The following is a 16,239-nucleotide window of genomic DNA, read 5'->3' as shown; positions in this document are numbered from 1 at the left end:
CCACATGTTTTAGAGTTATGGGAAAAGGTGGCTGCCTCTTACAGGTGTTTGCCAAGAGCGGCAGAGTTCAGTAATACAAAACCCTTTCTAGAGCTCATTAATTGGTTTCTGGATGTAGCATAATGAGTCTTTTTGTATTCTTTAATGCCACATATGTATCTGTCTGTGTGCATTAAAATGTTTCGCCTATTAAGTGCTATTTAGTCAATATTATTGCTAATTCTGAAGCTTAAGCAGTTAAAAAAAAATAATAATAATAACTTAACCCAAGTAATACTGTACATTTTAGTGTGTACCCATCTTACAAAAATATGTTGTTTTTACTAAAGTTCCCGTTAGGTTATGAAAATGTTCTCTGAGCATTCAAAACGTCCATGTTTTAAAAACGTTTTTGTTAATTATATGAATGTTGAGGAAACATTCCATTTCATACTTTTGCAAACTTTATAGAAACATAATGTTTGAAAGTAAAGTAGTTTTAAAAAGCATCCAACTAAAATGTTTAAGATGCATTGAGATCATTATTAAAGACCAGGGGCCAGATTCACAAAACATTCTTAGAAATAAATTTCTTATTAATTGCCATTTTCTTATTTTCTAACGTAAGAAAAAAAGTTGTTCTTAAGAATATTATCATCTCTTTTCTTAAAATTGTACTTAAGACAAAATTTAAGAATTCAAAAATATCGTAAAAATCATTATAAATAACTTTTCAAAGTTGGTATAACAGCAGACTTGTCTTAAATCCCAAATGGTAAGAATGATATAATGAATTTATTGGGTGTTATTTCTAATTAATTGTTATATTTAGGCATTACAACAACACTAGCTACATGTAATATATAGTAGGACTATTAATAGTGAAGCGCACCAGTTTTCTGCAGTGACACCACTGACTGATAATGTAAATAATGATGGGTCATGATTATGTGTGACACGTGACATGATCATTGAAATGTTTTTCATTTAGTTTATCAGTGAATCTTCAGCAAGAAATGGCATTTATTCACTCAGGTAAAGACTTTCATTTTCTTCTTACGCAAAAAAAAATATGTTCTTGAGAAGACAGTTTTTAAAAAAAAATTAAGAATTGCACAAAGGAACATTCTAATGAACTTCTTTGGATTTATCTTAAGAAATTTCTTAACTTTATTTCTTCTGAAGATTTTTGTGAATCCAAATAGAACAAAGGTTTTATTAATGTTACTGGAAGAGCGTTTGTTCATAACTTTGAGAGAACCTGGGAAGTTACTGATTACATGCAATCTGGATTACATAACAGGGCTTGGTATTGTTCAAAAAATTTCGATACTGATAACAATACCTTGACTTTGATACCCGTTCCTGAACAATAATTTTTTCAATACAAATTATGAAATAAATTTTAACAAGATTATTGTACATTACACATTACCTCAAAAAAAAAAAAGTGATTTTTATTTTTAAAAATAATTTTTTTCAGTTTGAAGTTTTTACAGACTCAAAGACTCTCTGCACAAAGGAACAAAATGTAACCAACACAATAAATCAGTGCAAATAGTTTTCAGTGCAAATGAACAGTTTTAAGCCAGTATGTGAGGATCACTGCTGCATGTTTAAGATCTTTAAATCACTCAGCAGTTCTTCAATAAAATGAGCAGTCCACTTTTTCAGGAGACGACAAGCCCTCTCTACGTTTACACTAGTGCGTCTTCGTTTTAAAACGCATAGCTTAGACTGTTTCTAGCTGTTTTCTCTTCCGCAATCCGTTCTGAAGATCATTCGCTGCACATATTTCAATCTTATTACGTGTTCATAACCCGCCCTGTCCCCAACGACAAGTGTGCAATAAGAAAACTGAGAGGCCACCCATCATTTGAACACTCATTTCAGTTTTAAGAAGTTTTTTTCAACATTTCAACAAATACTGATGAACGCATTATTTTATATTTGAATGATGGGTTATTTAACCCTGTATTACTGTGTCTTTGGAAAGCTTTTGTCTTTCAAGCACATTAAAATGCACATTCACATTATTTCTTAACTAGGTTATTAGTTTGACCTACATTTTTAATATGGTCGACTAATATTAAATAAGTGTGATGTTGGGATAATTACAAATTCACAGGTGAGAAATGTGACCCTGGAGCACAAATCCAGTCTTAAGTCGCTGGGTTATATTTGTAGCAATAGCCAATAAAACATTGTATGGGTCAAAATTATCGATCTTTCTTTTATGCCAGAAATCATTAGGATATTAAGTAAAGATCATGTTCCATGAAGATTTTTAGTGAATTTTCTACCGTAAATATATCAAAACTTAATTTTTGATTAGCAATATGCATTGCTAAGAACTTCATTTGGACAACTTTAAAGGTGATTTTCTCAGTATTTAGATTTTTTTTTACACCCTCAGATTCCAGATTTTCAACTAGTTGTATCTCGGCCAAATACTGTCATATCCTACCAAACCATACATCAATTGAAAGCTTATTTATTCATCTTTCAGAGGATCTATAAATCTATAAAGACCCTTATAACTGTTTTTGAGGTCCAGGGTCACAAATGTGTGGCTTAAACTTAAAAGTAAAAGTTTGATTTTAATTGTAGTTTAGCAATCATGTAGTTGACATGTCAAAGCAGAAATGAAACCATTATTAAAATCAGACCTCATCGTAGCTCTGAGCTCATTTGGGCCACATTTGTTTTTGCAAGTTGTGGGAACAGGGGAAAATGCTTTTAGTCATTAATAAAGTTCAAGAAAATTGAGGCTGTAATTCCAGCCCAGTGCTTCAAGAGCAATGCAGCGTCTTGTCAGAACGGCTCATTTCTCCAGACTCCCCGAGCCACTGCTGCGTTTCTGCTTGTCCGCAGCACGAGGCTTCTGAAGGCTTCTTCATTGATTTATTAATGCTGTAACCATAGGGGCTTAGGAGACGATTGGCCGCAGTTATCAAGGCAGTTATTCCAGCATTATTTGGTCTGAGAAACATTACGGCTGCGATCCCGAAGAATGTGTGAAGTAAGTGTTTGGATGCCGGCGGAATGCCGGTCAGGATTTTGCGGCGACTGCAGATTGATGATATTAATGTACTCGTCAGATAAATAAATTCAAATGCGCATCACTTAAAATATAATATCTCCTGGGCTTTCCCGCTTATATTCAGCAGAACTCGTTGTAAACCGCATGAGGAGCGGCTTGGAGAAGGAACTTTGACTCCAGAAGGTGTCGAGTTTTCCTGTTAATGGGAAACACATGCAGCTGCAGCAGTTCAAGAGTTGGATCCAAGCCGATCTGCTGCCCGACTGAATCGCTGTTCATTATAAAAGGTCTCAGTGTAGATTACTGAATAACAAGCCTCTCATTTGCATGCAGGTCACGCAACACCTCTGTGCTGACGTCAGTCAGGTCATGTGACTCCTAAACCTGTCCTGATTGGTCTAGTGGGTCATTTCCTGTCCAGCCTCGCTCTATCTCTCACTCTCCGATTGAATTTAGTTTATCTTTGAGGCTGTTCTGATGTCATTAACATGGTGTGAGTGACAGCTGTCATTGTGAGCAATGAGTTAAGTGATACAAGCTTCAAGAATTGGGGTTAATTTCATTCTTTCTCAATAGAAATATATTTTTAAAAATCTATTGTTCATATAGAAAATTCTCATTGTTGTAATGTGTCTGGATGATTTATTTACTTTTTGTGGGGCATTTTGAAACAAATATTATAAATGTGTTTTCATTAAATTCCCACATATACTATTTTTTATTTGTAATTTATTTATTTATTTATTTTTTACATTGTGACATGGTAATTATAAATTAAAAAAAAAATATTATAAAAAAACTAATAAGAATAATTTACATTGTGAAATATTTTATACGTCATGATAGATACAAATGTATTACTTTTTGCATTATAGCAAAAAATTAATATGCATAAATGTACATGCATATACACATAAAATGTTAAAATAGAAATAATCTGTTTTTTTGTTATTTTCATAACTTAATTACCATGTCACAATGTAAAAAAAACTGTCTAAAATGCTTTATTGTTTTTTAAATATATTATTCATATTATTTATATATATATATATATATATATATATATATATATATATATCATATTATTTATTAATATATATATATATATAATTGTTTATTAATAACAGTATTAATTTAATGTATAATTAATATTTCTTTAATATTGATGTTATTGTATGTTATTGACAATAAACAGTCAGTAACGTGTTATAACATGTAAATGTTATTGACTGGTAGTGTATTTGTGAGGTTCGCCTTACATTTGCTGTGAATGTCATCCTGATGTTTAAGAAAACATTTTAAACAGCCACAAACTGTAGCATAACTCGTTTTGTGCAAACAAATGGGATATGTCACACTCGATATGATGAATTGGCATAACAGAGCAAATGACTCATGCACATGTGATAGCACTAACGCAAGCCAGAGATGGTTTGTTCACCCTTTCCCACTGTTTTTGTCTCACTTCCACCCAGCAATCGCATCATCCACGAGGCCTTTCTGTGCAGCTCCCATTGAACCCCATGGGTAGATGTGTTAATTCTGTTCCTCCAATCAGATTTGAGAAAACGCCAAATCCATCTGCACTGTTGCCCTTTCATTCCCCAAAGACTTCCTGTGACCTCATGACATCTTCACTGTTATTTGCAGTGCATTATAAAGCAAATTGCTGTGCTAAAATATATTTTAAATTAAAGTAAAATAACATGACAAAAGTAAATGTAAATCGTGTCAGTACCTCTTTATTTCTTATATTTGTGTTTTTTTTTCATTTGTTTGTGTCAGTGCCTGTTTGTACCTTTATGTATATTTTTATTTCTATTATTATTTGTGTTAAATGCATTTGTTTTCTTTTTGTTACTTTTTTCATTATATATAATGAATAATTTTTTTTTACGTACCTTCCATATTATTGTTTTTTTTTTCATTTGTTTGTCAGTGCTTTTTTGTAGCCTTATTCATATATTTTTAATTTGTCATATATATATTTGATATTTTCTCATTTATTTTTGCTAGTGTTTTTTATCTTTATATATTTTTAATTTTTGTAAGATTTTATATTTTTATTTATTTTTTATTTATTCATATGTGTCAGTGCCTTTTTGTCCCTTGATATATTTTGATGACACAGACACATTAATATTTTTTATACTTATATATTTATTCATATTTATATAATTAATTATTTTAAGGATTATATTTAGAACATATTTATCTAATTCCAGAAAAAGATCGATTAATTGTTTAAAGCTTTTGAAGTCTTTGGAGACTGAGCGCACCGCAGCTGTTGGTCGTTTTCCCATGATGTTATTGGGATGGGAGCACATGTGTTGAATCAGTGACGTGTGATCTAACAGTGGTCTGCTCTGATGTCATAACCCCAGACTGTGTTTGTCTCAGGGCCATGTGATGGACAACAGGCCAGAACCCTCAGCTGCGAGCGTGTGCGTGTATGCATGGCGGTGTTACACGGATTGGGTACAAATATAGCTGAGCTCTTTTTGATAATGAATAGATGTGCGTGAGCTTTTTTGTCCCCTAAGAGCAGATGCTCCGCCAGAAGAAGGGCCATGCATTATGAAAAAGCATCATCCTCTTGTAGTTTGGCAGCCTGTTTGTGGAGGCCACATCAAAAACTCTGAGTTCAGCGCTTCAGTCATTACACAAAATTCCTTTCGCTTGTTTTACTTTTTTCCTTCTGCCATTCAAACATGCAAGACGTCATGATGCATTAACAAAGTGCTGAGAAGAACCCAAGAAATACTGGTCTCTTTCAAATTATTGGTTTTACTTAGGTCTCTGTGTGTGTATATAGAATATAATTCAAAAGTTTGGTGTTTTTACTCAACTACATAATGTATTACATTATAAAATAGCCTACTGCAATGTAATATTTTATTTATTTCGCATTACGGTAAAGAGATTTTGCTAGAAATGTGCAAAACATTTTTTTAACTATATAGAATTAATTTTTAATGAATAAATAAAATATAAAATAATATATAATAAAAAATATAAAAAATTTAAATTTAAATGTTACATTTAGTTTTAATTATTTTAATTATATATTATTGTGTATTATAATGTATTTTATTTGTTTAAAATTAATTTTATTATTATTTCTTTTTTTTTGGGTGGAGCTTAGGAGCACAATGCAACAAAAATTGTGACTGGCGAAATGTCATTTCCAGAGTCACTGTAAGGATAGGAACTCAAATTAACATGACAATTTATTGCATTCAGGACTTACTTTCAGGGTGTGTACTTTCAAACAATATCAAAAAAGGTTGTACGCTGTACAAACACACTAATAATACAGCTATCTGGTGACTTTAATAAAACATGGCTAAAAATATAGTTTTGTACTGAACAACCTTGCTCCAATAAAATTCTAACGTCATATTTTGTGAGCAGTGAAGCAGGTTCACGCAGGCCGAGTTGGCGAAGAGTTCAGCTCTAATTCCGGCGACTGGCTGTTCAATCGCTTCCATCAAACGTCTTAAATATATTCGTCCTGTCATCTCTCGCCATGCTGTGTGTAAACTGCGCTCACCACACAGGAAACTGCCCACCTAACATGCCTCTCATTACGGACAGTGAGCCGCTTCACTCCACTCCCATCTATGGCCACCCTTAACATCAACCAGCCGATTCTTTGCATTATTAACGTCAGTAAGTGACGACAATGAAAAGTGTGAATTTGCACAGCCACGGTCGCTCCTGCAGCGCTGTGTGTTTACGAGCGCATTAAACACAGTGACCGCAGATAAACATAAGTTTTCTTGCTGTCGGACTAAACTTGTAGATCAAGATTCTGTGCTTGGGTTTCCGTTTTGGTTTATTGCATGCACATGCTGCATACGAGGTCATGTTTTACGGCTCTCTATGTATGGCAAGCCATTGTAACATTTAATCTATAACACATACTGTTATCTATTTTCATGCTACTAGTACTTATTTGTTGGCTTCTAGTACTTATTCTTTAGTTATTAGTAGATTTTTAAAAGGTACTAGTACTTACTCATTAGAAACTAGTTCTTATTAGATACTGGTACTCATTCATTAGATACTTGTACCTATGTAGGCTAGTAGATACTAGTGCATAATTAATAGATACTAGTATTTATTATTAGATAATAGTACTTATTCATTAGATAATAGTTATCAGAGATGTTCACAACTCTTTAACTTGAAGTCCAAGTCAAGTCTGAAGTCTTTAACCTCGAGTCCGAGTCAAGTCTGAAGTCTTTTCTGACGTGCTGCTCACTTAAAATGGTGCTGTTTTACGGCTTGTGGTCCGCCTTTTGAATATCAGTTATATAAGTATCTAAGGATAAAAGATTCAAGTTGCTTTTAAAATATTCACGAGACCTTTTCCTCGAATCGTGTCAAGTCAGGAGTCATTTCAGGTCGAGTCTGAGTCAAGTCTGAAGTCTATAAAAACTTGAGTGCCCAACTATAGTTATTATACTAGTACTTATTCATTCGATACTAATACTTTTTTAATTTACATACTAAATGTAAATGTAATACTTATTCATTAGATACTGGTACCTAGTAAATTGATACTAGTTCTTATTTATCAGATACTAGTACTTATTTCAATAGTGACTAGTAACTATTGTTGTTACTAGTAACACATTTCAAATTTTTGCCATTAACATCATTTAGATATCAACTATTCATTTCTTACTAGTAGTAGCATTAAAATGTATACTAGTATATTTGAATAGTAAGGATTAAATGTTAAACGGCTTGCCATACCCTATACGTCCTGTGGGAAGGGTGTTGTGTAGAAGCAGGCAGCAGTGAAAACATGAGCAGCGTTTGCACTCACAGCTGAGTTCAGTACAGTGCTGCAGCAAACTGATGACTCCCAGATGTTTAATAAAGCCCCACTCTGTTTCTGTGCGCACACACACTTTCTCGACTGCGTTCCCCCTTGTGATTTCTTAAAAAACAAGCATCACTAACTCGTCCACAAATGCTGTTTTCATTTAAAAGCCATTTACCTTAATAAATGGTGTATATGTACTGTAATCTGTTTACGTCTCTCATTGGTTTTGCACGCAACCACCCTATATTGTATCATTTCCCACAGTGTTATCGGTTCACCTTGTGTTTCCATATGAAATGTTGCTCAAACTGTGGGAACAGGAGCTTTGCATGTGTTATGTGGACACTGTCTCTCTACCTTTGAGCTGTCTCTCTCTCTCTCTCTCTGTCTCAAAGTCAAAGAGAAGTTGAGAAGTTTGCAGACTTTGAAAGACTTAAATTACTTTTTGTTTTTTTTGTGATTTTTATTATTATTATCAAATTTTATTAAAAGTATAGGTAAATCTCACAAAAGCATGTCATCACAAAATACTAAATTAATAAATAAATGATATTAATAAATAAATAAAACATGATTAATTATTAAATAAAACATATTTTCCATAACAAAAATTAAACCTCTTTTTTAGGATATTTTGCATTGACACATTTTTCCTCACATATTCTCATTACCATAATGCATACAGTATATATTTTTGTATAATGTTTTTTTTTTTTTTTCTCTTCGGTTTTTTTTATTTATTTTAATTGTAATTTATTTATAATTATGACAGTAGTGCAATATTTTTGATTTTTTTTTACTGTATTACATAACGTTTTACAAATAAAAAACTGCAGTGCCATGTTTTTTTTTTTTGATTACAATAATGCAAGTTTGCTGGAAAATGTGCTGAAACTAATATCACAATATTAAAATGTTTTAAGACTAAAAATGTCATTATTTATAACTATAAAAAAATTATAAAAGTTTTTAAATATTAAAGGATTACAAATATTTAAAAAATATATAAAAATATTAAAACATTTAAAAATGTACTAAATATTAATTAAAAACAATAAGTATTACTTTTTTACATATTGTTAATATATCAGTTAGTCTTTATTTATTATATATATTTTATTACATTATAAAAATACTGCAATACCATGTTTTTTGCATCTTTGTAATGCAAGAGTAAAATAATTTTTAATTTTTTTTAATAATTATAAAAATTCAATTGGTTTGTTTGTTTTAGTGAAACCAAAAACATTTCAGTCACATCAATCATTATATTGCTGTATTATAAACACTTTTTTAAAGATTTATTTTTTCTGTTTAGTTTTGTCTAATTAAACCAGTATTACTGGTTAAAAAAACAAGCATCATTCAACAGGACATTTTTAAGCCCCGTTTTGTTCCAAGTTAGCCTCTAATGCAACCCATAACTGTAATATTGTTCATTTTTTCTTTTCTTTTCTTTTCTTTTCTTTTTTAAGAAATACTGGTTCATTTTTCACAAAACAATATCTCAATCCCACATCGTAATATTGTTCCATTAAACTGAGCGTTTGGGCTCCAGAAGGCCGGACAGACATTGGACGTTGTTCCAGGCCTTTCTGTTTTTTAATTTCTGCGGTCATAACAAGTGGAAGGTTTAGTTAGCAGCAGCTTGTAAACGAGCTCCTGTGTGGAATGTTGATCAGTTTGTTTCCACTGGATTCTCCAGGAATGATTTGCAGTGACTAATAAAAAAAGGAGGGAGACTTTCAGTCTGATTGCCTTTATTTGACTCATGCTATATTCCTCCTGTTGTCTGGATAGTGTGGCTTCTTGTGGCGTCTTGTGTTTTCATGCAGTGTGGATGTTTCTGCCAAACACGTGTGTTTAGGAAAGACAGCAATCATAATCTCTCTCACTATCTTGTGGAACTTCCAGAATTTCTTTGTGGCATGAATCCAGAGATGAGTGTTGAACCAGCGAGATGACACACATCCCAGTAACCCATCTGTTTTGGCCTCTGTCATATTGTCATATACCGGATTTGGCTTGGGAAGAGTCTCTCACTTCCATTTTTCCCCGGTTACTCATTTCCTACTCCAAATATTTGAGTTTTACTTGATGTATACATGTTCTTTAACCATGTTGGACTTGGATTGGAGGATTGGCGGATAGTGAAAGTACCCAAACCACACACACACACAAACGCGCTTACATGCTGAACCGCATCCATTAATACAAAAAAGACTCCTTGTTCACAAAGGCACTTTTGTGTTGGCGTACTATTAAGAGTTTTTGTTACCCAAAAGAAAGGAGAACACCTGCCGGTTTAAGATGACCACACAGGCGAGACGGAACATTCTCTAGATGGTTTATCCACATTAAACCTGTTTATCTGAATGGTAACATTAAGGGTTTTAGTCCTTCCCACTCGTACAAATCACACGTTCAAGCATTTATTGGAAAGTATCAGTGTATTTTAATTAGTGGTACTTTCTAGGGATTTAAACACAACTTCAGCATGTAAGTCTGGCTCCAGACGTGAATGAGTCCTCAAATCATGTTATGGTGTTGAATTAAGAAAAAAAAAATCCTGTAACTTTGAATGGTCTCAATTATCATAGACACATAATACAATACAAAAATACAAAAATTATATTTTGCATTAATTAAATGTCCATTCCAGAACACCATTAAGATATTTTGCATTATGATGTAAGTTTTAAACACAATTGTATATGGTTATACTAAACTGTAACTTTGAAAGCTAGTGTACCGATTACTGCATACTTCACATATATATAAAATTTATTTATTGTGCTGCATGAAAAAGTATGCATTATGCATAAGCATTTCAAGCAGAAGTATGCTTGTCACATGACTTCAACATTATTAATTTAACAAGTGACATCCATTTAGCATTTCAAAAATAATAACTTGAATAGAGTTAACTTGAAAGATTGTCACTAATGTGAGGTCAAACCAAATGCATTGCATTGCATTATAGGATACAGATATTCCATGCAATGGATGTTTGCATGCTATATGTAATAATATTCAGTAATATTATCAATTTAACTGCACTGACCGTTTCTCATTATGCGTCCTTTAGCAAACTTGCATCCTTGTGTTCTCACTCTACGTCATCATTAACCGTCGAAGTTCAGTTCCAGTACTCAAGAATGCAAGTACAGAGGACGCATGAAAGTGCCCGGATGTGTTCTTGATATCGAGGATGCATCGAATCGAACCGTTAGAAATCCCAAAAGACCCTGTGGTGGAGGATGCGTGTACAGAGGACGGATGTGTGTGCTCGCAAGTCTGTGAATACGCAACAGCTCGTGAAAGGAAACATTTTTGTTTTGTTTTGCATCATTTGCATAAGGTGATAAAGACCTGGAAAAAAAGCATGCATACTTTTTATTGATATATTTTTTTAGCATTGATAATTTTATTACATTTATATTTTTTACATTGACAAAATATAGCTAACATTAAATATACATGCCTAAGCCTACTAATTTTTACAAATATATAGGGTAAATAATAATTTAATGGTAAAGAATAATATAAATACTATGAAAGTATTGTCTATAATAATCTGAAATAAAGGTAGCCTGGCAAGACCGGTCTCCACGAGAACACAAGAATTGAGAAACAGCCACTGAAGACTCTGAAGACAACAAAATTTGAACTGAATTGGGCTGAATAACAATACTTCTGTCTTCTGTAGTGCTGCTTTATATCTGAAATTAAATTTGGTTCAAACTGATTAATTTTACAACATTGACAGTTATTGACTGAACTGAAACAACTACATTGAGCTGAATAACGACACCATCTTCCATAGAGGTTCTTTACAGCTGAAATGTAATTTGTTTCATAATTGATGAATTTTGCAACATTGACAAAGTTATTGAGCTGAATAATTACTTATGTATTAACTTATGTAGAGCTGAAATTGAAAACACATAATTGATGAATTTCACAACATTGACACTGTTATTAAACTGAATGGAATCAGCACTGAACTAAATAGAGCTGAATAACGATTTTATCGACTTTCTTGTACAGATGTTCTTTGTGTCTAAAATTGAATGTGTTTCATAATTGATTAATGCACATTTAATGCATTTAATGTACATGCATTAACAGTTATTTTCCTGCTTTAAAACATTTTTTAAAGCACAATATAAATAAATGTAACTTTATAAATATAAGTATACATATTATATGCTGCAGAGGTGGTCAAATCAGTATATTTTTTGGTTGTAGGCTTTGTTTCCAAAATGCTACTTCCAAATAGCCTCCGCTCTCTCTCTCGCTCTCTAAGCCTCTCTCTCTCTCTCTACGCTCTCTCTCTCTCTCTCTCTCTCTCTCTCTCTCTCTCTCTCTCTGTCTCTCTCTCTCTCTCTCTCTCTCTCTCTCTCTCTCAATTCATTTCAGTTCAGTTCAGTTCAATTCAAATGAGCTTTATTGGCATGACTGTGTAACATATCACAATGTTACCAAAGCAATAAATATATTATACAAACATACAGATAATCTCTCTCTCTCTCTCCTGTCTTACCTCCAGCCTATTTGAAATAATGACAGAGAGAATTACACTGTAAAAATAAATACAGGCTCCGCTCCCAGGAGCAAAAAAGAAAATTGCTGGTTCAAAAGAGTCGAGTCAGCAGTGCAGGAAAGAGGCAGATGGAGATGAAGAAATGATTGGTTGAAATAAAAGTGTGCCCCCGTCAGAGCTTGAGCATGATAACGGATGATCTCACCTCCGGCGGGCAGGTGACAAAGCGAGTGAATTATTGTAAATATCCCGTAATCCGGCGGCGGGGCGATCAGGTCATCCGAACACATGGAGCGCCGTGTGTCCTATAGATTTGACTGATGGCTGCTCTCTCTGATCAAGCCCTCCTGGGATATTAAACTTTCAGCACGTCTCTCAAGCTCACTTCATCTTGTGTAAAGGTGACATAACTCTGAACGTCGTCTATCTGGACAGAAAGTCTCTGTTCCTTCTGTTTTAATGCTTGTCAACTTAACGGTTTGATATTATTAGCATATTAGTACTGTGTGTAAAACACTTTACTGCTGCATACTGTGCACTACATATACAGACAAGTTGGAAAGAAGTGAATGCTTTTATTCAGCAATTATGCATCAAATTGATCAGAACTGACACTAAAGACATTTAGAATGTTACTGTTGATTTATATTTTATATTATTGGTTTTATTGTGTTCTTAAATTCTCGGTTTCACGGTTTTATGAAGATGTTGAAGTGTTTTTACTGTTTTTAAAATAGTAAGTAAATGTTTCATGTGCAGCAAATCATCATGATTGAATGATTTCTGAAGGATCATATGACACTGAAGACTGGAGTAATGATGCTGAAAAAATCAGCTTTACATCGCAGGAATAAATTACATTTTATAATAAATTTAAATTGAAAACCGGTATTTTAAATTGTAATAAAAATGTATTTAATTTAATTTAATTTAACTGTATTTTTGATAACATAAATGCAGCCTTGGTGAGCAGAAGTGTGGATGTTTGTTTCTGCAACAGAATAAAAAATAAAAAAAGCCAACTGCGACTTTTTATCTCACAATTCTGAGTTTATCTCACATTTAAGAGACAAAAAAAGAAGTGTGAGGAGAAAAGTCTGAATTGTGAGATAAGAAGTCTCAATTATCTTATGTATTTTTTATTCATACACATGAAACTTCTTTTAAACACACACACACACACACACACACACACACACATATATATATATATATATATATATATATATATATATAAATCTAACTGACCCCAAATTTTTGAGTGTATGTTTATTAAAACATTGTGTATTTTGATAGACACTTCAAACTGTAGTTTGCTATCTTGTCGATGATTAATTCTGCAAGCAGTGTCCAATTTTCATCAGTTATTTTATATTTTTAATTCAAATTTGTTTTAAAAAGTCTTAACTTTTGAAAGTCTGAACAAGTATGATCCCAGAAGGAGTTTAAAAATCATACAATGAGCCTACAATGAGTTGAGTCCTTTGCATTGTAGGATACATTATTCCAAGTAGCGTGCTGCATGCTTCATATTTTGGCAAACATACTGCAAAAATAGTATGAGTAATATGGTAGTATGCAATTACAAAGGTCCCTGAATCACTTTTTGGCCTTTCTCTGTGACTGAATGAGATGCTGTTTTTCAATTCTCAGATAAATGTGAACCGCTCTCTCCCTCATGAAATATTTCTCCATGAATTTATGCTTTCCGTGATCTGTTTGGGCTAGCGCTCATATTGCTTTCATGCTTGGCCAGTGATGCTCAGTGTAGAGATGACCGGTGTTAGATAGATGCATATATTTATCTGAAAGTTAAATAAACACAACAGCACATTCCAGCACAGAGCAGGAACTACAACAAGAGCGTATCGTCATTTAGAATAAAAGTACAGAAATGTCTGAGCTCGTAAAACGAGCGGCCTAAGGGTGAATAAATTTTCAGCGAATTTTCATTTTGGGTGAACCTTTCCTTTAACAAACAGGACCTTATTGTAAATTGTGTCCAAAAAAAGTATGCGAGCATGCTTGGTTTATCAGGTACCTTTTAATGGCGAGGTGATCAATCAGCTTGTTTAATGGAGGAAGCAAAAGTACTAGGAATTGTGATCCTGATCAGGGTTACTAGTTACACTCCAACCAACCTTCCCAGCAGCTCATGCCGTGTCCTGCACCTTTAGCAAATGCACACGACACATATTTAACAGGCATCATAAATTATATATACATTCAATATCATATAAGATTCAATAGCGTGCAGAGTGTGAATCATGTGATAAATAAACACAGTGTCTTTAATGTTTGAGATCGGCTAATGAGTTGGCTATTACCACGGAGATTATGATAATGAGTGTAGTTCTGTGTATTAAATGATTACTCAAGACAAACGTCATGCTTCTGAAGCGAGTTCCTGAAAGTGACTTCTCGATTGTTCGGATTCTCGGGAAGTGTTTGACATCATGTAAGCTTATGTAATTCCTCGTGAATCATGTCATTTCGTGGAGCTGAGGGTGACCTCGCTAATGTTTCACAAAATCGTCTCTTAAAGCCAGACAAAAGAGGACAAATGCAGTGGGTCTCGGAGACCTTCGTCCCTGTTGTCAACTCTGTGTTAAGGTTGAACTGACTCCAGCTGCCCGAGGGAACCACAGGTCTCTTTAAACATTATATAGTTCATGAAAATGGAAAACAGATTAGATTCAAGAGCATGGAAGTATGTGTGTAATGCTCTTAAAATCAGTGGTGCTCCAAAACAATCAAAGACTGTGTGCATCTGTATGTTTGGACCAAAAGATAATAGTTTTACCTATTTACACTCACTCATGCCATTTCAGTGCAGTTAATATTTCTGTGGAAATAAAACTTCATGCAGGCTTTTTCAATACAATGTTCATAGTTCATGTCCCTGTCATGCTCCAAAAAGAACTAAAAATAAAATATTAGTACATGTGCCTGTCATGCTCCAAAAAGGACTAAAATCAAATATTAAATTAAATTAAATTAAATTAAATTAAATAAATTAAATTAAATTAAATTAAATTAAATTAAATTAAATTAAATACTAGAAATGTTAGTTATGGATGAACCTAATATAATATTTTTTATAATATTTAAATAAAAATGTAAATGCTAGAAGTGAATTTAGGCATCACAATATTATAATTGTACTCTGCAAAATGTATATTAATTTTGAGATCTGCTGTATTTTACATGGTCATTAAATTATTAGTAAATTATTATATGAATTTTTTTGTTCAAATAAAAGTATTATATGGTAAAGATAATGTACTATTGAATATCCAGTCAAATGTGATGTTAAAAAAAATCTGTAAAATCAAGCAATAACTGATATAGCATCAATATACTAATGTACAAAAGTCACTAAGATAAAAAAAAAAAAATTAATACTTTTTTCAGCAAGGAAGCATTAAATTGATCAAAATTGCATAGTAAGAAAAAAAATTAATAAATGTTTCTGAACTTTATATTCATCACAGAATCCTGAAAATGTTCGCAAAAATATTAAGCAACTGTTCAGCTTTGTGACACTGAAGACAAGATGCTGAAAATTCAGCTTTGCATCACAAGAAAAAAATTACATTCAAAATATATGCACATAGAAACCAGCTATTTTAATTTGTAATAAAATTTCACAACATTACAGCTTTTATTGTATATATGATCAAATGATCTTACCAACCCCAAACTTTTAAATTATATATTGTGCATAACATCATGAATCTATCATAACAGTCTTTTCCTCATGCAAAGCCTTCATATGACCTCAAGGCTACTTTCATGGTGCATTTATTGTGCTTTTTTCATTTTATGCAGCTC

Source organism: Cyprinus carpio, chromosome A4 (genome assembly GCF_018340385.1).
Source record: "Cyprinus carpio isolate SPL01 chromosome A4, ASM1834038v1, whole genome shotgun sequence".
Classification (NCBI taxonomy): Eukaryota; Metazoa; Chordata; class Actinopteri; order Cypriniformes; family Cyprinidae; genus Cyprinus; species Cyprinus carpio.
Note: the sequence above shows the minus strand (reverse complement) of the source record.